Consider the following 22,409-nt stretch of genomic DNA (forward strand, 5'->3'; position numbering starts at 1 on the left):
GCCGGAATGAGATGGGGCTCAAATCTGTGCCAGAGGGTACGGGGCACTGTTATTCCAAGGCTGCGGCTTTATACCCAATAGAGAGGGACCTGAACCTGGAAGTACTACCCCAGGAAGCATTTTAGTAGGAGGGATTGTAGATTCATTACATATCACTGGGAATAACAGTAGCCAGACTGATTATTTCCTGGTCAGGAGAGTTGAGGGTGGTTAGTGAAGGATGTAAAAGTTATAAGGACTGTTGAGCATGTTCAGCCACACAGATTACTGATATATGGCATGTTGCTGAAGGAGTGGGCAGTGAAGATCAATGCAGCCAGGGGTAAGATATGAGAGTTGCAGCACCATGCAATAAGGGATGCCTTCTATAGCGAGAGGAGTAGAGTTGTGGCTCAATAGGGAGCTGTAGGCAGTGCTGATGAGCAGTACATAGCTCTCGAAAACAGTCTCATTAAATTAATGATTCAGTGTGGATGGACAACAAGCCAACCGATATATATATTATGAAGCATGGTGGTGTGATGAGGGTGTACAAGTCACAGTTAAGGAGTAAAGAAGGTTCAGGGAATGGAAATTGGGTGACAACAGAGCTGTAGGGCTTGAAAGGATATAAACACGTCAAAATCTGAGTCTCAAACACATACTGGATAGCCTCAATAGTGCCGAAAGGATGCATGTGGTATTTAAGGCGGCAAATCAGATGGAAATAATGAGGGATATCACAGGTGGGAAGTGTGTGAAGAATGATGAAGGAAACTTAGTGGACAGCGAGGATATTGATGATGCTTGGAGAGATAATTAAAACCGGTTGCTGAATGAGGACTTTGACTGGGATAGGAAAGGTTCGGAGTTATTGGATCCATTGTTTGACCCATGGCCTTTGATTGATGCTGCGACTATGAGTAGGGCAATACGCAGGAAGCAGTTGAGGAGGGCCGGGTGTGTGCCTGGTTGATTGCTGGAATGCTGAAAACCTCAGGAGATATCGGAATGGGTTTCGTTACTGATCTGTTAAGTTTGATTCAGGAGATATCGGGATGGGTTTCGTTACTGATCTGTTAAGTTTGATTACATATGAGTGTGTTGTCTCAGATGACTGGTGGAAGTGTGTGATTGTCAGTGGGTATAAGGGAAAGGGTGAGGCCCAGGAAAGAGGAAGCTATAAAGGCATAAAATTTTTGGACAAGATAATGCAGGTATGGAGAGAGCCCTCGAAGGTACAATATGGGAAAGAGTAAATAGTGATGAGATGCAGTATGGGTTTATGCCAGGCAAAGGGGCCACTGATGCGATGTTCACTGTCCGACAGCTTAATGAAAATAAATAACAATGAAGAGGGAGCTGTACTTTGTTGATCTGCAGAAAACCTTGGACAGTATTCCAAGGGAGGTGGTGAAGTGGGTAATGAGAAAGTTTGGGATCTAGGAGTGGCTGGTTAGAGTAGCAATGACAATCTACATAGGTGCTTGCATCCTGGTGAGAATGAATGGAGATGTGATTGATGTGTTTTTCGTGAATGATGGAGCGCATCAAGGGTCAGGCCCTAATTGGTTGTCATGGTGTTTTACGTTTTCATGTAACTTTGGATATGGACTCCGCTGGGAGATGTTGTATGCTGATCACTGAAATGAAAGTGAGACGGGGGGATGATTTAGGAGTGGAGGGACTGAATGGGGCACAAGGGTTTTAGAGCAAACTTGGATAAAACAAGTGATGAAATTTACAGCTAGTGGTGGTACTGTCAAAGCACAGTGTTTTCATGTGAAGTTTACCGCAAGGGCGTGGGAATTAACTTCATCTTGTGCAGTATTTGTGATAAGTGAGTGCTTCAGGGATATAGTGGTATTAAAGGTAGGCTTCGATATCATGCTGACTTCGTATCTGCGTTATGCTGAAGAGAACATGTAGAGACTGACTGACGTGAAAGGACTGATCGTGCTGGAGAGTCTCTAGTGTGTGGAGAAGTTTAGTTACTTATGGGACATGTTATGTGCCTGGAGTGGGGCAGGAGATGGCCCTGTTGCTAGGGTAGGGAGTGAGTTGAAAAAAGTCAGAGAGCTGTTGCCTCTCCTGATACTGAGAGGGCTCTTTCGCCTTGCTAAGGGGTCCTTGAATGCAAGATGTGTTAGGAGTGTAATGTTGTATGACACTAAGACCTGGGCAGTATAGGAAGAGGATGTTCATAGGCTAAAACACACAGAAACAATGATTAGATGGTTGTGCAGTGTGTCCTAGAATGAAAGGCCTGCTTGTTGTTGGGTTAGGATTGAAGTTGAAGAACTAAGAGGAAGGATGGGACTTGAATGTATGAGTGTTGTGATGAGGAGGGGTAGAGTGAAATGGTTTAAGAACGTCGAGAGGAGTGGAGATGACAACTGGGTGTGGTGGATGAGACCTGTGAACGTCGAGGGTAGGGATACGAGAGGCAGACCTAAACAGACCTGGGACGGGGTCATTGTGTGACCTCATGGATAATAAACTGAATAGGGACGCTGTTAGTGATCGAGCAGCTTGGAAACACGTCATTAGGTGACTAAAACCGATGCATGTAATGATGCTGGAGCTTTTATAAACGAAACGAAACTATAAGCACCATACATGAATACACACCTACACACATGCGCATACAAGCACGCACACAACCAAAATAACAGACAGCCATATAATAGAAAAAGTCATATTCAAAGTGGCATAGGAGGCTTCGCAAAGCCTTTTCCATAGTGATTTACTCTGCATATTACGCCTTGATATCCACGTGTATGCTCTCTGTATCTCTTGTCGCGTAGCATACATGGCAATTTGATTCGACAATAGAAAAAATGAGGCATAATAAGTCGCTTAGTACAGTAAGAGGTGCAACGACTGCTGTGCCACCTAGATACACATCACAGCCACAGCACAAAAATTACAACAAAAACTTACTCCATCACACCAGATACACACTTTGAACTCCTCCCTAAAATAACAAAATTCTTATATTATCCAAAAATTAATAGCTAGGGAACAGGTGCTAGGGAGCTTCCATAGCCGACCAGAATGCGAATCTTGAAGGCAGTGACGTAAGTTATCTTTATTCTTGCCATCTAGAGACGATTTTATTTAGACTAAGAGAGCAGTAGCGAAGAGATTAACGAAGGCTGTGGCCGATATTCTCCTCGGTAAAGGAAGCCCCCTAACACTGTTTCCTTAGCGATTTTGTTTTTAAATAACAGAACAGAGGAAGGGAAAACAAATGAATAAAAAAAATAATAATCCATACACCAGATTACTGGCGTCCTCTAATCATGAAATGTCTGAAACAGCTGGACTTGAACAGTTGTAGGCTGAAGTTTGGAGGGAAACATCTCTGTGAAAGGGAGTTCCAGAGAGATGAAGTTCGGGGAAAAAAAGAATTCTGATAGGAAGAAGTTCTGCAATATGGCTGTGTGACATTCCAGTCATGAGTGCTACCAGATGCTCGTGTAGCACGAGGGAAGGCATGGAGAGGTGGCACAATAGACGCAACTTCTAAGCATTTGCCATAAAAATATCTGTAAAATAATGCAAGGGAGGCAACATTCCATCTTACTCGTATGGGAGGTAGTTTATTTGTAATAGCGGGGTTATTAATAATTCCAACAACTTTGCTCTGAATTTTGTCTAGTTGTTTTAGTGCAACCTCTCCAAATCCATTCCACAAGGGTGAGCAATATTCAAGCTGAGAGCGCACATGACTCGTAAATTATATCTAACTGCTCGTCAGTGAAGAAATTACAGACTCTGTACAATACTCCAAGCTTCTGTGAGGCGGTTTTAAGCAATTGATCTGACATGAGAGGTCCAGCTGAGGGCATTTTTAAGTAAAACACCGAGAATTTCAATACTTTTGATGATGAGAATATTAGTAGCATTGAAGGTAATATACGAATCTGGCAATATCTGTCTATTAGCAAATTGTACAGTATCTTATATATATATATATATATATATATATATATATATATATATATATATATATGGTTATACTAGCATTAAATGAGACACGGTTGTTATGTCCCCATTCATTGATCGTAGATAAGTCTTGATTAATGGAGAAGTTGTATTGAGTTTTTCTTATTGCTCATTACTATCCTTTTCTGGGTTATAAAATCCTTTCATCATACTCATACACTGCATAAATAACGTACAAAGCGATGTTAGCCAGCAGTATCCAGAAATAATTCGGTAAGGAATGGGTGTTAGGGAGCTTCGTTAACCGACCAGAATACGAGTCTGTGTCTAACCCTTACTGTTCGAATCGTCCCCCTCAAGCTGAATAAAATCGTCTGGAGATTAATAATGAACTAAGAAAGCACTATGATTAATTAAGAAAGCACTAAGATTAACTAAGGAAGCACTAAGATTAATTAAGAAAGCACTAAGATTAACGAAGCACAGGGATTAACTAAGAAAGCACAAAGATTAACTAAGAAAGGGCTTAATATCATCTTCACTAGCTCCAGATAATTTTATTTAGCTCAGATTTGTCGAACTGGATGGGCTAGATATAGGCATGTATTCTAGTCAGATAACTGAGCTCCCTAGCACTTCCTCCTTAGCGATTTATTTATTTATTTTTTTTGATATACCAGGTTAAATATCCTTTTCTCCTTTATGTATGCTGAGTATGGCGATATTGGAATAACTTTATCAGTACAGAAGATCACATCGATCTCATATCATCGGCATTGCTCGCAGCAACATCCCCTCCCCAGCTTAAAAATCCACGGTTCTTGCCACCCTTGTTTCAGTTCCTCCAATAACAGAACATCGCTTCCTCATCTCCAAATTCTACGGTTCTTGCCACCCTTGTTTCATTTACTCCACTGACAGAACATCACCTCCTCAGCTCCAGAATCTACGGTTCTTGCCATCCTTGTTTCAGTTACTCCACTGACAGCAAGCACTGGCTTGGCCCTTGGACCGGAGGAAGAAACACTCACCACTCTACAGCGATGAACCACGCCGAAACATCCTCGATCCATAAACTTCGGCTGTTTTAACTACCATACCCAGACAATCCCACTTGGGATAATAAGAGAATACTCTTTTTCTACTACTATTCTTTCCTTCTGGCCGCCCAACCCACTGGAGTCCTCCCATTATCGTGAAGGTGAACCCGAGGGCATTGCCACAAGCGGGGTCCTTAGTATAACTGCCTTAAGAGATCTTGGGAGTGGGCAAACAGCTTTAATAGGTATAGGGAGCGGCGTAGGATATCTTCGACGTCTGTTAGTAGACGGGATATCACAAACTACGTCTGCCTAGGTAGGAGACCCTTCTTTTTCTGTAACATGCGATGCGAACATGGCTAGATTAAAGATTATCAAATCCAAATATAACCCTCGAGAAATGCGAACCAAGCTGAAACTTCTGGATCTTCTTTCACCTGCAAATGTCTTCGGTACAGCACTACACGAAGCCAAAGATGGATTAATTGTTCTAACCGCCTCTGACCAAGACATTGACAAAATCCTTGAACATGGACTCACCACGAAGCTCACAGACAACGGCTTCACTCCTACCCTCCCGCTGGAAGTAAAAGCTAGGAGGACAATCATCTGCTATGAAGTTGAAGAACCAGCTTTCAACAACTCCACAAATGTCATAGCAGATGAAACTGAACCAAAGCCATCATGGGCTAAAGTGCATGATGCCTTCAAATTTCCTAACTCGAACAACCGAAGGAATATGCTGAAGATAGAGGTTGAATCTGTCTCTATGGCCTAAAAAGGAGCCAGTCAAGGACTTAAGCTGTTCCATGTCTCCACTGCCCCTCACCAGATAGCCAAGGAACGCTACATCAAAATCAACTATTGCATGAGATGTCTTGCCATAGAGGATCACACCACCAGACAATATCCTAAGCCTAGAGAGTATAAAGTCTGTTCTGAATGCTCTAGCCAGTCACACTTGGTCACACCGCAACTCTGCACAGAAGAAATGTATAAACTGTGGAGAAACTCATCGGACCTTGGCATACAAATGCCCCCAGAGAAAAGAAAAGGTAAAAACTAAGGAATCAGAGGTAAAGGAAAGGATCAGCGAATTATATTCGCAAACTGCGTCCCCTCCAACCACAAACCTTAATCAGAGCCTAGATTCTTCTGCTGCCCTCGGAAATAGCCAAATCTCTATAATGATTCTTTGCCATTTTTATGCCCACTCTCTGAACATGGTTGAACCAGGATCTTTCCAAAGAAATTTAATAGATCTCTTTGAACCTAAACAAACTCCCAATCGTGATAATTCCTAACAACCCCCCGTCACAACAAATACTACAGAGATTTATGCCTACAAACCAAGTAATAGGCACTTCAACCGAGGAAAAACCAGACACAGAGGAAATAGAAGATGAACTCAACCCCTCAACAGACGCTGAGGCAGATGAAGGAGCTGCAGATGATGAAGATGACGCCGATGAAGATTCTGAGATAGAAGAAACCGAAGAAACAAACCAGGTACCAGTCTTAGCGACATCCCATGCCTCGTTCACACCTTCCTCACCACTACCAGAAACTACCCCCACTTTCAACAGTGAGTAAAACTCAGGGAGGCACGAAGCCCAAAAGTAACTCCCGCCCTCCCAAAGCTGCAAATCTGACCTTAAAAAAAAAAAAGTAACCAACCCCCATAATACAAGACAATGAAGACGCTAAAGATCATACAACATAATGTCTTGCGTTGGAGAGGAAGAAGCATAGGCCTCTGCAACATATATAGAAATTTAAATGCCGACATCATCCTCATTAACAGCCACGGAGCTACTGACCAGGATCCACCCAAAACTCCCGGTTATAAAACACATGCCACAAACTACTCAGGTAACATTCACGACGGAACAGCCATAGCTATTAGGAACACAGTCCTTCACAATTTTATGACAACTACTTTTCGGACCTCCTTGCAATTGAAGTTGCCACCACCACAGGCCCCATCATCATTTTTACTTTATACCAACCTCCTGCCAGACCCTGCCTACCTACACCAGATCTTTACCAACTATTCCTAAGAAACACTCAGGTATATATGACTGCAGACCTTAACACAAACCACCCTACTCTGGGATTCATAACCACTAACACAAATGGGAAAACAAATCAACCACATGATTAGAAACAGAACAGTAAACCACATAGGACCTCATTTCCCAACATACTTTTCACACAATGCTGCCACTACACCAGACATAATCCTAACCAACTTTAGAACATACCATAACACACACATTGAACAAGGCCTACTAAACACAAGTGATCACATACCAATAATCTCTACTGTCTCAACTACCCCTATTTTAACTCCCCTCCCCCTAGACCATGGTTTTCCAGAGCGAATTGGGAATAAATCAAAGAAGACATTGCCCTAAATATGATAGACAATGTGGATATATCTCAAGCTACACTGGAAGCAATGGACTCAGAAATTGACTAATGGTACACCACCACTAATAGACCAATAAAAAGTCACATTCCCACCATTCACCAAACCACACTTCCACACACACCACACAGTCAAAACACACAAAATCTCATGGTCCAGTTTAACAACCTAAGAAACAATGCCACCAGGTTTGGCTGGACACCTCCACTTTACCGCAGATATTCAGAATACACAAGATCCTCCTTGAAGAAGCCAACGCACACTGGCACAACACAATTCTCCACCTTTCAACACACTATAAATACCCACCTGATTTCTGGAAGAAGATTAATCAGCTTTCAGGAAACCACACACGAAATACGCACTTTTACTGGACCACAACAACACTCGACACTACTCACCTGATGCACAAGTGAGACAACACAGAGCCCTCTGGAGCAGATATGATGACGTAGATGGAATAGACGAAACAACACAGATGGTCTCAGATTTCCTCTAAGACAGCTTATATCGAATCACTCTCTACGATCAAGCTGATCCCGAAAGGCTAAATCAAGAAAACCCAATTCTCACCTTCCCTATCGTTCCGGCAGAAGTTAAAAACACGATCAACAGAATGAGGAAAACCTGTCCTGGAAGCAGCGGAATAAATAACCTGTCCTGGAAGCAGCGGGATAAATAAAACTATCTTAAATCAGCTTCCAGATATTGTCATCACTAATCTCACAAACATATTTAACGCCGCCCTCTCAGCAGGCTACTTTCTCGATATCTGGAAGAGAGCAACCATCAAATTAATTCCAAAACCAAACAAATCTCCCTCTCTTCGTGAAAACTACAGACCAGTGTCGCTATCTGTTGTACCGGCAAACTGCTTGAAAGAATAATAAATTATAGACAAAAAATTTACCTAGAAGATCAAGATTTATACAGTAAACATCAATTCAGTTTTCACCGGGGACAAGGAACCAAGCATGCATTATCTACAACAACAGAGCAAATTGTACAAAGCAGATGGGGGACAGAGCCAAACAATCTTAGAGATATTACTAAATCCTTCGATAAAGTTTGGCACATGGGACTAAACTACAAGAGCTTGCATGTAGATCTTCCCACAATTAAGGAAAAACTCCTCTGCGACTTTCTAGATGATAGAAAAACCACGATAGCTATCAATCAATATCTTAGAACACCCTTCACCCTCGGCTGAGGTGTTCCTCAGGGTAGTGTCCTGTCACCAACTTACTTTACACCAAAGACTTACCCTCATCCATCAATGGACTTAACATATGCAGACGATGTTACTCAAATCATAGGTTACCCAGGCAAATCTAAGAACATGAGAAAAATTAGAACAGAGCGTGAAATCAATCGAATCAACCAATATGAAGGAAAATGGAGAATTAAAACAAACAGATTTACTCCCTTAGTACTGGGATCCAAAAGTAACCCTCCATTATCAATACACGGAAACCTCATTCAGTACCTATGACAGGGTAAGTCCTTAGGATTAAAGATCACAAAAAATGGATACTGTAAACATGTGCAAGACAGGAAAAACCAAGGAGAACAGGCCCTAAGGAAGTTATACAGATTTAGACACCTACGAATCAAGATAAATATTCACTTAGCAAAGGTCATCGTCATTCCAACTTTAGACTACCCACCAATTCAAACATACACTCTCAGCAACACTAAATTAAGGAAACTTCAGGGAACACAAAACAAAGCTCTCAGATGGGCTACTGAACAAAGATACCCATACACACTCACTACAAGACAGACACTAGAATACACAAACACCGAACCCATCAACAAACTTTTACACAAACAAGCACTCAAAATTTGGGAATCCCTCCACCGACAAGACACGGAAACTTACCAGAACTTAGCATAAAATTCCGACAACATTACCAGACACAATAAACTCTTTCCAAGCAGCCGGGGAAAAAATTAAGACACCCCCAGTCCCATTATACCACTAGCTAGTTAGTATAACACTAACATACATGAAAAAAAAAAATACTCAACCGATTCAACTCAGAGAACAAATCCGAAACAACACACCCAAAAAATAAAACCCAATTAAACAAAACAAATAAACTCAACTGATTCAGCAAGGTGGATTGCCCACCAGCTTTCATCTCTGACTCTCTCTCATCCCCCCCCCCACCCTTCAACACTTCCCCTGATCTTCTCCCACTCCCTTTTTCCGAAAAAAAAAAAAAAAAAAAAAGGAACATGTAAGAAGCTAAGTAAATCGCTCGGGAAATAGTGTTAGGGGGCTAAGAACAACTGTTTAGTATATTCCTTTCACTCCAGGTCATTTTACCCAATTTGAAAGAAATTAATTTGATTTTGGAATGAAATGAATGTTGGAGGGGGAGATGGAAACAGAAAAGGAGTTGACGGTTGAGGCTGAAGGGGGAGGTGGTGGCAGCAGTGAAGTTGAAGGGGGAGGTGGTGGCAGCAGTGAAGTTGAAGGGGGAGGTGGTGGCAGCAGTGAAGTTGAAGGGGGAGGTGGTGGCAGCAGTGAAGTTGGAGGGGGAGGTGGTGGCAGCAGTGAAGTTGAAGGGGGAGGTGGTGGCAGCAGTGAAGTTGGAGTGGGAGGTGGTGGCAGCAGTGATGTTGAAGGGGGAGGTGGTGGCAGCAGTGAAGTTGGAGGGGGAGGTGGTGGCAGCAGTGAAGTTGGAGGGGGAGGTGGTGGCAGCAGTGAAGTTGGAGGGACGAAGTGGTGGCAGCTGTGAATTTGGAGGGGGCGGTGGTGGCAGCAGTGATGTTGAAGGGGGAGGTGGTGGCAGCAGTGAAGTTGAAGGGGAAGGTGGTGCAGCAGTGAAGTTGGAGGGGAGGTGGTGGCAGCAGTGAAGTTGGAGGGGGAGGTGGTGGCAGCAGTGAAGTTGGAGGGGGAGGTGATGGCAGCAGTGAAGTTGGAGGGGGAGGTGGTGGCTGCAGTGAAGTTAAGGAGGAGGTGGTGGCAGCAGTGAAGTTGGAGGGGGAGGGGGGACAGCGCTGTGAGAGTAATTTGGGAAAAAGTATTAAGCAGCACGAGAGAGAGAGAGAGAGAGAGAGAGAGAGAGAGAGAGAGAGAGAGAGAGAGAGAGAGAGAGAGAGAGAGAGAGAGAGAGAGAGACAGACAGACGGACAGACAGACAGACAGAGAGAGAGAGAGAGAGAGAGAGAGAGAGAGAGAGAGAGAGAGAGAGAGAGAGAGAGAGAGAGAGAGAGAGAATAAAATGATACAGGTCATTGGGGTAAAGGGATTGGCAGGTAGGGAAGTGTATATGGCAGTGAGAATATTAATGAACGGAAAAGCATAGGGATGAATTATTGTGTTTATGCATGAGTGATTATGTGAGCAAATATCCATGTTTGTGTATGAGTACGGATGTATTTGCTTGTATAGTATGCGTGTAATCGTGAGTATATAATGTCCATAAATGTATGATTGTGTGTGGGTATACGTTTGCACTCTTATGTACATGTGGGTATGTGGATGTATTTAAGTACTCACTGATGCGCATGAAAAAATCTATATTTTATATGTAACTGTATGCATGTGTTCATATATGTATGTTTGTATGTAGATATGTGCGTCTGCATTAAAGTATGCATCTACGTGTGTATTATGTACATAAGCTTTTATGATCGTAAATATGTACTTGCGCCTGCACGTATGCGTTTATAAATGTACTTATGCGTGCACGTATCTATGTGCCTATTTATTTTCGAATGTACAGTACTTATGCATGAATATATGTATGTACACTGTATATATATAGAGAGAGATATGATTTTATACATGTGTGTGCGAGTATGTATATAAAAATGTATATGCATGTGTAATTGTGTAGTTATATATGTGGAGGTACTTTTGTGTTTGTACATGTATACACGTATGTATGTGTGTTTGCTTTTGCGAATACGTGTATATATGTATATGCCTGTAAATATGTGTACCGAAATGTATTAAAATGTGTGTGATAGCATGTCATTGCGTATGAGTATGTCTGCATGTTGATACAATACACGTATGTTTGTGCTGATATATATGTGTTTTGAGCCGACATGTGTTTTTGTGTGCATGTATGTTAACGTGTGCACAGAGACACGCAGGCGCGTTTGCGTTCTTGATTGTGTGTCTGTGAGTGTGTGCGCAAGTATTTGTATGTGTTAGTGTGCGTATGGGGGTTTGAAAATACTTTAGAAAGTACGTTACAGAATATATATGACCATGTACTTTGTGAAAAGTTAGGTTATAAGTATAAAGGGGAAAAAGTCATATTGAACTTTACAAAAGAGTGAAATTGTCAAAATAATCCAAAGCAAGGTGACATTTGCTTATAAAATACCTGCATGTAGAATCCAGTAGAATAACCTTACATGTGAGTGGTGGTGGTGGTGGGAGAACTGTGCTGGTTGCGGTGGTGACAGTTGTGGTTATAGTGGTTGTTCCCAACTTGTCTTCTGTGCTCCTGTCAAGTCTTATCCTCTTGTCTTCCGTCTTATCATCCTCAAATCTTCAGTTTCAAATCAGTCTGAAGAAAAACTAAAATTAACACAGGCTCTTCACTCACCTAATACGAACAGAATATTCTTCATTATAACCATCCCAACAATCCTGTCGGAAATATAAAGGTTCTCCTACTTTAACAGTTTATCATTACAACAATAGCATTATTTTAATGAAGTGAGAAAGGCACAGGAATAATAATGGAGCTAATAATAATAATGATGACGGTGCTGGTGATGGTGGTGAGGATGGGGTGGTGGTAATAATAACGGGCGGGTGGTGGTGGAGGTACTGCAGCTGCTGTTTTCTTCTGTCCCATCTCCTGTCCTGTTGTCTAGTCGTGTCCTCACTGCTTTAGCTATCATGGTCAGTCTGAAAAGAACATGGAATTAGTAGCAGAATAATAATAATAGCAATAACAACAGCAATAGTAGTAACAGGAATAACAATAATAGTAACTAATAATAGTAAGAGTAATAATAGCAATAGTAGTCAAATGTTAATATCACTAACACTAATAGCAAAGTCAGGAGGCGATTTGTTTGTGTCCACCCCTTGCGGTATTAGGTGCCTTGCTATAGTTAGATACATAGAGAAATAGTCAGAATCAGGAAAATGTACGTTTTACTTTAAGCCGTAGAAGGACTTTTCAAATACAGTTCCTTTTAATTCAGCGTGTTTTCTTTATCTGTCTTTGGCCACCCCTTGCGGGATTAAGGTGCCTGACTATAGTTAGATACATGGAAACTGAATCGGGTAAACGTACGTTTACTTTAAGCCGAAGAAGGACCTTACCAATCGAACTTATATTAATTCAGCTTTTCTTTATCTGTCAGACTGTTGCTAGGTTAGGTCAGGTTAGGCTGGGTTGCGTTATATTGGTAGGTTAGGTTAGGTGAAGTTAGGTTTGGTTGGATTAGGTTAAATTGCTAGGTTAGCCTATGTTGTTGTTTTTTTCTTAATGCTAGGAAGGAGCCAAAGGCAAGGAGCCAGCAAACTGTTCCTTCCAAAAAAACAAAATACAAGAGAGAGCCAAATTCAAGATTCGATCATTTCGAGATGCCTAGATACACTGCGTTTGAAAGACTGAAGACCATAGCTAGCAGGAAATACAGACAGAGGGAGACATTTCCAGAGTTGACCTGTTGCATAAATGAAGGACTGGGAGTAATGGTTAACTCTTGCATTAGAGAGCTGGACAGAAAAGGGATGAGAGGTTGTTGCTAGACGGATGCTACGCGCCCGTCGTAAAGGTGGAGGGATGCAAGCAGACATTTCAGAGAAGCAGTGACCATTGCAGTAGCGATAGAAAACAGATAAAGATGCAACAGTGCGGCGAAGAGACAGAGGTTGAAGGGAGCCAGTAAGAGGAGGAGAGTTAATGAGAAGAAAAGCCTTTGACTCCACCCTATTGACAAGAGCTGTATGTGGGGAGCCTCCCCACACACGAGAGTTGTACTCTACACAGGGGCGAATAAAACCCGTGTATGAAGTCATCAACTGTGCAGGGGTAAAGAAGGAACGGAGTCGGCTTAGCACACCTAATCTCTTGGAAGCAGATTTTACAAGAGATGTAATATAATCTTTCCAAGGTAAGTCCCGAGTGAATGAAACCCCAAGCATGTTCAAGGATGATGCAGGATTAAGCTGGATATTGTTAAACATTAGTGGGTACTCCTGTGGAAGATTCTGTCGGGTTGATTGGTGTAAGAACCGAGTATTTGATGCATTAAAAAGATCATTTTTACGCCAGTCAGAGATACGAGCCAAGTCAGACATTAGGTGTGCCATAGCCTCGGTGAGATTAAATTGCTGGGTTGGGTTGGGTTAGTTAAGGCTAAATAGCAAGGTTAGGTAAGGTTATATTGCAAGGTTAGGGTTGGTAAGTTAGGTTAGATTAAATTGCTGGGTTAAGTTAGGAAATGTAAGGTGAAGTTACAAAAAGGTGACTGGGACGCCCGAGGAAGAGAGCGAGCGTGCGAGTGTGTGTGCGTGCGTGCGTGCATGAGCGTGTGCATGGATGCGTGCATGAGCGTGTGCATGGATGCGTGCGTGAGCGTGTGCGCGCGCGCGCGCGCTCATGTATTTTTTTGTGTTAGTGTATGAGCGTACGAGTGTTTGAAAATAGACAGTACGTTAAAGAATACCTATGAACATGTACTTTGTGAAAAGGTAAGTTATATGCCTAAAGAGGATAAAGTCACACTGAACTTTATGAAACAGTGAAATCCTGTCAAAATAACCCAAAGCAAGGTGACACTCGCTATTCAAAATACCTACATGTAGAATCCAGTAGAAAAACCTTACTTATGAGCGGTGGTGGTGGTGAGGCAGTGATGGTTAGGGTGGTGACAGTTATGGTTATAGTGGTTCTCTCCAGCTTCTGTCTTCTGCGCTCCTGTCATGTCTTTCATCCTCTTGTCTTCCCTCTTGTCATACTTTCAGGTCCAAATCAGTCTGAAAAAATAAAGTAAAATTAATACAGGCTCTTCATACAGCTAATGCGAACAGAACATTTTCCATTATAACCATCCCAGCAAAATTTTCGGAAATGTAAACATTCTGCTACTTTATCAGTTTATCATTACAGCAGTAGCGCTATTTCACTAGAATGAGAAAGGCACAAAATTATTATAATACAGATGATAATAATGGTGGTGGTGGTGCGGTGGCGGTGGTGCGGTGGCGGTGGTGCGGTGGCGGTAGTGCGGTGGTGGTGGTGGTGCGGTGGTGGTGGTGGTGCGGTGGTGGTGGTGGTGCGGTGGTGGTGGTGGTGGTGGTGGTTTTAGTGGGGGTAGTAGTGTTGGTGATGATGAATGTGGTGGTACTTCAGCAGTTGTTTTCTTCTGTCCCATCTCCTGTCCTGTTGTCTCTTGTCCTCACTTCTTTAGCTATCCTGGTCAATATTTATCTGAAAAGAATATGACATTAGTAACAGCATAATAATAGTAGCAATAACAACAGCAACAGTAGTAACAGGAATAACAATAATAATAACGAAAAATAGTAAGAGTAATAAGAGTAATAACAGTAATAGTAGTCAAATATTAATAGCACTAATATCAATACGAGAGATGGGAGGCGATTTGTCTTTGGCCACCTCTTGCGGGATTAAGGTGCCTTTCTGTAGTTAGATACATAGAGAAATAGGATCAGGAAAATGTACGTTTTACTTTAAGTCGTAGAAGGACTTTACCAATTCAGTTCCTTTTAATTCAGCTTGTTTTCTTTATTTGTCTGTGGCCACCCCTTGCGGGATTAAAAAAGTACGTGTTACTTTAAGCCGTAGAAGGACTTTACCAATTCAGTTCTTTTTAGCTTATTTTCTTTATTTGTCTGACTGTTGCTACTTAGGTCACGTTAGGTTGGGTTAGGTTAAAGTGGTAGGTTAGGTTAGGTGAGGTTAGGTTTGACTGGGTTAGGTTAAACTGCTTGGTTAAGTTAGGATTTGGTTAGGTTTAATTGCTAGGTTAGGACTCTACACTGAGTGACAAGCCAAGTGGTTTCCTATACACCAGGAAACCATTTACTACTCTAGGTGGTAACCATATAACCAAATTTTTGCGCCTGGTGGTTTAGTGAGTAATTATGACACTCCAATCGGATTGAGCCAGTGAAGGTTTATATCCAAGGGGTGGTTGGGGTTTACTGTTCACGTAATGCCACTCAAGAATAAGTGAGGCTGGTCACTCATCATAAATGTGAGGAAAAATTGCCTAGCCCCGGGTTCCTACGCTTCTCATGGGGCGACATAGGATTGGATGATGGATGGATGGATGGTTGAGTTAGCATTTGGTTAGGTTAGAATACATTACTGGGTTGGGTTAGGTTACTTTAGGTTAAATTGTAAGGTTAGATAAAGTGCAAGGTTAGGTAAGGTTAAATTGCAAGGTTAGGTAAGGTTAAATTGCAAGGTTAGGTAAGGTTAAATTGCAAGGTTAGGTAAGGTTTTATTGCAAGGTTAGGTAAGGTTAAATTGCAAGGTTAGGTAAGGTTAAATTGCAAGGTTAGGTAAGGTTAAATTGCAAGGTTAGGTAAAGTTTTATTGCAAGGTTAGGTAAGGTTATATTGCAAGGTTAGGTAAGGTTATATTGCAAGGTTAGGTATAGCTATATTGCAAGGTTAGGTAAGGCTATATTGCAAGGTTAGGACCGGTAGGTTACCTTAGGTTACATTGCTAGGATAGGTTAGGTTAAAATGTAAGGTAAGGACGTTACAAGACGGAGACCGGGACGTGCAAGCGCGCCCGCACGTGTGCTCGCGTGTGCGTGTGCGTGTGTGTGTGTGTGTGTGTGTGTGTGTGTGTGTGTGTGTGTGTGTGTGTGTGTGTGTGTGTGTGTGAATTTATAACTTTTAAATACCGTGTACAGACAGGCAAGCATCAGCTGAACAGCACTAATAATAGCGGTAACAACAGCATTAGTAATAATGGTACATGCAGCAGTAATCCATACCGTAGTAATCATAGTAATAGAAAAAACAACAAACAATAGCATATTCTAAAACCAGCACTCAGAACAACATCCTTTTTTGCCAAATGGTCGAAGGGCAGAATATCTGACTGCCGTGACCTTGGCCTTCGACAGATTACGACAGATAGTGACAATTTCAGAGTAAGTCATTAATTAAGAGTTTCTACGAAGCCTCCAAATCCACCTAGAATAACCACTATGAAACTATCAAACCAACATACCCGACCACAAGCTTCTCTGGCAGTTTATATTTCGGAAAACACACTAACCCAGTAAGGCACCTCTCATCCTGGCTTAAGTCCAGCCATGTTTACTTACTTGCATATCAGACTGTTCTACGTTAATATATAGTGTTTTTCTCAATATATATTTTATCGTTAATGAAGAAAAATGTCCAAGAAAAGAAAACAGGACTCCTTCCTCTACAGCACGGATCCAGTTCAAATTCACTGTTACACCTACTTTCCTGTTTATAGTAACTCATATTCGCTCACACACGTATTAATCTAGTCTAAAATGAGATAAAATGAGTTTTCGATTATATTACTTACCCTAAATGAAAAAAAAAAAATGAGCTGAAGTCGTCCAGAACCTTTCGCCTCTACAGCACGAAGAACACTGAAGTTCTGATCAAGCCTTGCATCTCGAATCTCGGATGGTTCTCAATTCGAAAAGTTAAACATAACGCCTTACCTGTAACTCAGCCTGGCAATGAAAGAAAACGGGGGATGAAGAAAGAACGTGAAGTTAAGATGGAACGTAAGGTTCAGAGAACGTAAGAGACTATAAGCCTCAGAAAGAATGTAAGCGAACGACAGACGATAAGCCGACGAGAACGTATGTTTAAAAGATAACATGAGTCTATGAGAGAACGTGGCGTAAGAGACAGAAAAATGAGGAAGTAAAGAAGTGTTGTGGTGTTGATGTGGGTGAGGAGTTACGTGAAGAGACAGACAAGCAATTGAGGAAGTAAAGGAGACACTGAAGTTTGAGGGAGATGGTGACAGTAGCGAAGCTGGAGGGGAAGGTGGTGGCAGCAGTGAAGTTGGAGGGGGAGGTGGGGGAAGCAGTGAAGTTGGAGGGGGAGGTGGGATAAGCAGTGTAGTCTGAGCGGGAGGTGGAGCAGTGTAGTGGGGGTAATTTGGGAAAAAATAGAGAGAGAGAGAGAGAGAGAGAGAGAGAGAGAGAGAGAGAGAGAGAGAGAGAGAGAGAGAGAGAGAGAGAGAGAGAGAGAGAGAGGAATAAAATAATACAGGTCATTGGGGTGAAGGGATTAGCAGGTAGGGAAGTGTGTATGTCTGTGAAAATATTGATGAACGGAAAAGCATAAGGATGATTTAATGTGTGTATGCATGTGTGATTATGTGAGCATGTATCTATGTTTGTGTATGAGTATGTATTGACATGTATGGTATGCGTGCAGTCCTGTGTATATAATGTCCATAAATGTATGATTGTGTATGGGTATACGTGTGCATCCGTATGTGCGTGTGGGTATGTGCATGTAAGTACGCACTGATTCTATCTATCTATCTATCTATCTATCTATATATATATATATATATATATATATATATATATATATATATATATATATATATATATGTATATATATATATATGTATATATATATATATATATATATATATATATATATATATATATATATATATATATATATATATATATATATATATGTATATATATATATATATATATATATATATATATATATATATATATATATATATATATATATATATATATGCATGAGTGTGTTCATATATTTATGTGTATATGCAGTTATGTGCGTCTGCATTAGAGCATGCATCCGTGTATTATGTATATATGCTTTTCTTTATTATATTCATACACATGTACTTGTGCTTCCATGTAATGCATTTATACGTGCACGTATCTATGTGCGTATTTATGTTCGAATGTACAGTCGTGGTCAAATACAATCACGTATCCTCCGGCACCCAGTGCCTCAGGCTGGCTCCTTTATGCACAATAAAATGGGAGAAATGGAGTTCCCCCGAGCTAAGCCCTGTATTGGACTATATAGCCCCGCTAGGGTTACAGGAGCGAGCTACCACTTCCGGCACGGCAGCCCGGGCGAGGCTTGAACTCGCAATCCCTCGATTACGAGTCCGGCGCGCTACCACTGTGCTACCGCGCCCCCCTTATGCACAATAAGAGGGGCTGAGAGGGAGGGGCCAGAGAGAGAAGGGAAGGTGGGTGGGGGGACGAGTGATTGTGCGATGGTTGAATGAGGGAGGGGAGGGAGGGTAAGTAGGGGAGGGAGAATGAAATGAGAAGTGGTGGTCACAATTTGTCTATTTTCTTTCATTCAGGGCATGATAAAAAGGAATTAATATTCGGTGGATAATGCTGCTTTACACCTTGTATAGCAGCGTCAGATAACGAGCATTAGAGTGGTGATATCAAGGGCTGGCTCGTGAGAGAAATATGCTGATGTGACAGATCAAACAGTCAGAAGTTTCCAGCACGACACACTATTGCCTTGTCCACCAATCTGTAACTAGCTGCTTTTTGTCGGAAAAAAATATTCCGAGGTGATGAGACGGTGCTGGGGTTGTCGGACGGCCATTCAAACCCTTACTGGCATGGAGTCCAAGCAACAGATTATGAGAGGTATCGTTAGTATATCCACCCATGGGTACAGACATCAAATTCATTTACCTTTTATGCACAGTTATTTTAAATAGCCTCTTCATATAAGGATGCCATAAAATAGTTGACATGATGGTGACTGTATAGAGGGAGTGTATACCGAGAGGATGATCATATTTACTCTGGACACAGCCATGTCAAAGGTTGCATGTGATATTTAGTTTTAAAAATCAATTACATGTATGGGTAGAGGACGTTTCTTACACAAACATTACGGAAGTCAAAGCCATCCAGATTCCATTCTGCGTCTGAAGTCAAAATACACGGATAAACACAAATATCTGGCTCCGCACTAATGTCTGATCTGTCACGTCAATATCTTTCTCTCACGAGCCAGCCATTGATGTCACCACTCTAATGCTTGTTATCTGACGCAGCTATACAAGGTGTAATGCAGCGTTATCCACCTAATATTAGCTCCATTATATCATGCCCTGAGTGATTATGTGACCACCGCTTCGCATATTCATTCTCCCTCCTCCATCTCCCCTCCCTCCCTCTTCCTCACTCTACCCCAGTACCATCACTCGTCCCCCCACCCACCTTTCCTTCTTTCTCTGGTCCCTCCCTCTCAGCCCCTCTTAATCCACTGTGACTTGCCATGCATAAAGAAAACAGCCTCAGGCACGGGGTACCGGGGTGAATAAATATGACCACGACTGTGCAGTACTTACGCATGATTATATGCATTACGTATGTATAAATGAATTTGTACATGTTTATGTAAGTATATAAAAATGTATATGAACGTGAATGTGTAGTTATAAATGTGGAGGTACTTTTTTATGTGTGCATGTATACACGTATGTGCGTATGTTTTTGCGTGTACGTGTATGTATGTGTATGCTTGTAAATGTATGAACCGATATGTGTTAAAATATGTATGCTAGCATGTCAGTGAGTATGTCTGCATGTTAATACAGTGCATGTATGCTTGTGCTGATATATATGTGCATCCGTGTGCATGTAAGTTAACTTGTGCATCCACACACGTAGGCACGTTTGCGAGCTTGATTCTGTTAGTGTGTGTGCTTGTATTGTTATGTTAGTGTTTATATGAGTGTACGAGTGTTTGAAAATACTTAAGATACTACGTTAAAGAATATCTATGAACGTGTACGTTGTGAATAAGTAGGTTATGTGCCTAAAGGGGAAAAAGTCACATTGAACTTTATAAAAAAACGAAATCCTGTCAAAATAACCCAAAGCAAGGTGACATTCGCGGTACAAAATACCTGCATATTGAATCCAGTAGAAAAACCTTAACGTGTGAGTGGTAGTGATGGTGGGAGAGTTGTGATGGTGGGAGAGTTGTGATGGTTGGGGTGGTGACAGTTGTGGTTATGGTGGTTCTTCCCAACTTCTGTCTTCTGTGCTCCTGTCACTTCTTATCATCTTGTCTTCAGTCTTGTCATCCTCAAATCTTCAGTTTCAAATCAGTCTGAAAAAGTAAAATACAAATAATACAGGCTCTTCATACGGCTAATATGAACAGAATATTCTTCATTATAACCATCCCAACAATCCTGTGGGAAATGTAAACGTTCTCCTACTTTAACAGTTTATCATTATATACAATAAATACCATTATTTCAATGAAGAGAGAAAAACACAGAAGTAATAACAGAGCTAATAATAATGGTGATGGTGGACGTGTGGTGTTGGTATGGTGATGGTGGTGGTGGTCTTGGTGGTGTGGTGGTGGTGGTGGTATTAGTAGTAGTGATGACTACTGGGGGTAGGGTTTTTTTTCAAGAATACTCCCCCAGTATATATCCCTGCTTGTCGTAAAAGGCGACTAAAAGGGTTGGCGGAGGGTTAGTGCCCCTCCCCGGAAAACAACTAACTAAAAAAAAAACAAGAAGCCTCGGACAAGGACTGACCAAACGATGACGACCCAGGACCGGACAAACGACTTGGTAATGGGTACATGGAATGTAAAAAGAGAGAATGATGAAGTGAAAGAGAGAGATTGTCCAGGTGCTTCAGGGTGCGAAAGTGGATGTATGTGGAATAACTGAAACAAAATGGGGAGGAGAAAGTATGAGAGAATGGGAGTATGGATGGGGTATATGTACAGGAGTAGGTGAGAATGAGAGGGCAAACGAAGGAGTATGTATAGCTGTGAGTAAAAGACGGAAGAAGAGCATAAGACATTATGGATCAGTTGGGTCAAGGATTGTGTGGGTAAAGTTGAAAGTTGGAATACAAATGTGGGCGATTGTGTGTGTATGTACCAACTCAAGATCGTGCTAGAAGAGTGAGAGAAGAGTTCTGGACAAATGTAGAAGTGTGCATGGAAAAGTTTGGAAGGAATGAGAGAGTGTTTTTGATCGGTGATATGAATGGTTAAGTTGGGAATGTGAAGGTGGATGGAATAGTTGGTGAGTGGGGTGTGCCTGCTGAGATAGATGAGAATGGGTGTGCATTAGTGGACATTTGTGCTGGGAGTGGGTTGGTGATAGCCAATACCCTCTTCAGGCATAAAATGATCCACAGGTATACATGGCGAGCGATGAGAAGGGTGGGTCGTGAACTGAATGAAAGGAAGGCAATGATTGATTATGTGTGTGTGGATGAAAGGATGTGAAGATATGTAATGGATGCAAGAGCTTATAGAGGTTGGGGGAGTGGACTTTCTGACCACTACTTGGTGGTGGCCAGAATTAGGATTCAAGTAAGATCGAAGAATAGAAGAAGGGAAAGACGAAAGGAAGGAGTAGTTGCAAGGAGAGTGGAAAGGTTACAAGAGGATGAGAAAAAGGCAGAGTATAAGAGAGAAGTGGAGGAACGATTGGGCAAATATGAAATGGAGCAGATGGGAGACGTGGAAGGTGTGTGTAGGATATTTACAGAAGAAATATGTGCAGCATGTGATGTAGTGTGTGGGAGGAAGAGAAGACGAAGGGGGGGTGCAAGGAACAGCGTGGTGGACTGAAGAGGTGAGACAGGCTGTGACACAAAAGAAGAAAGCATACACTGAATGGATGAGAAATAGGGGCGAGGAAGAAGTTGAGAGGCAGAAGAGAGAGTTATATGTAGAAAGAAAGAGGGAGGTGAAAAGATTAGTAAGAGAGAGTAAGAAGAGAGTGGATGAGGAATTTGGAAGGAATTAGAGTGTAAAGTGGAGGAAAGACAGGGTGGAAGTGAAGTTAGCAGGGGAGTGAAAGATAAAAATGGTAGATTACTACTGGAGAAGGGAGAAAAAGTGAGCAGATGGAGAGAACTCTTTAAGGAATTGTTGAACACAGAGGATGGAAGTAATGCGAGTATAAGTGGCTGGGGAATGGCTGGGAGAAAGAGGGTGGTGAGAAGACAGGAAGAAATCA

The sequence above is a fragment of the Coenobita brevimanus genome, chromosome 2, assembly GCF_032717465.1.
Source record: "Coenobita brevimanus isolate Jiangsu-jjx chromosome 2, ASM3271746v2, whole genome shotgun sequence".
Classification (NCBI taxonomy): Eukaryota; Metazoa; Arthropoda; class Malacostraca; order Decapoda; family Coenobitidae; genus Coenobita; species Coenobita brevimanus.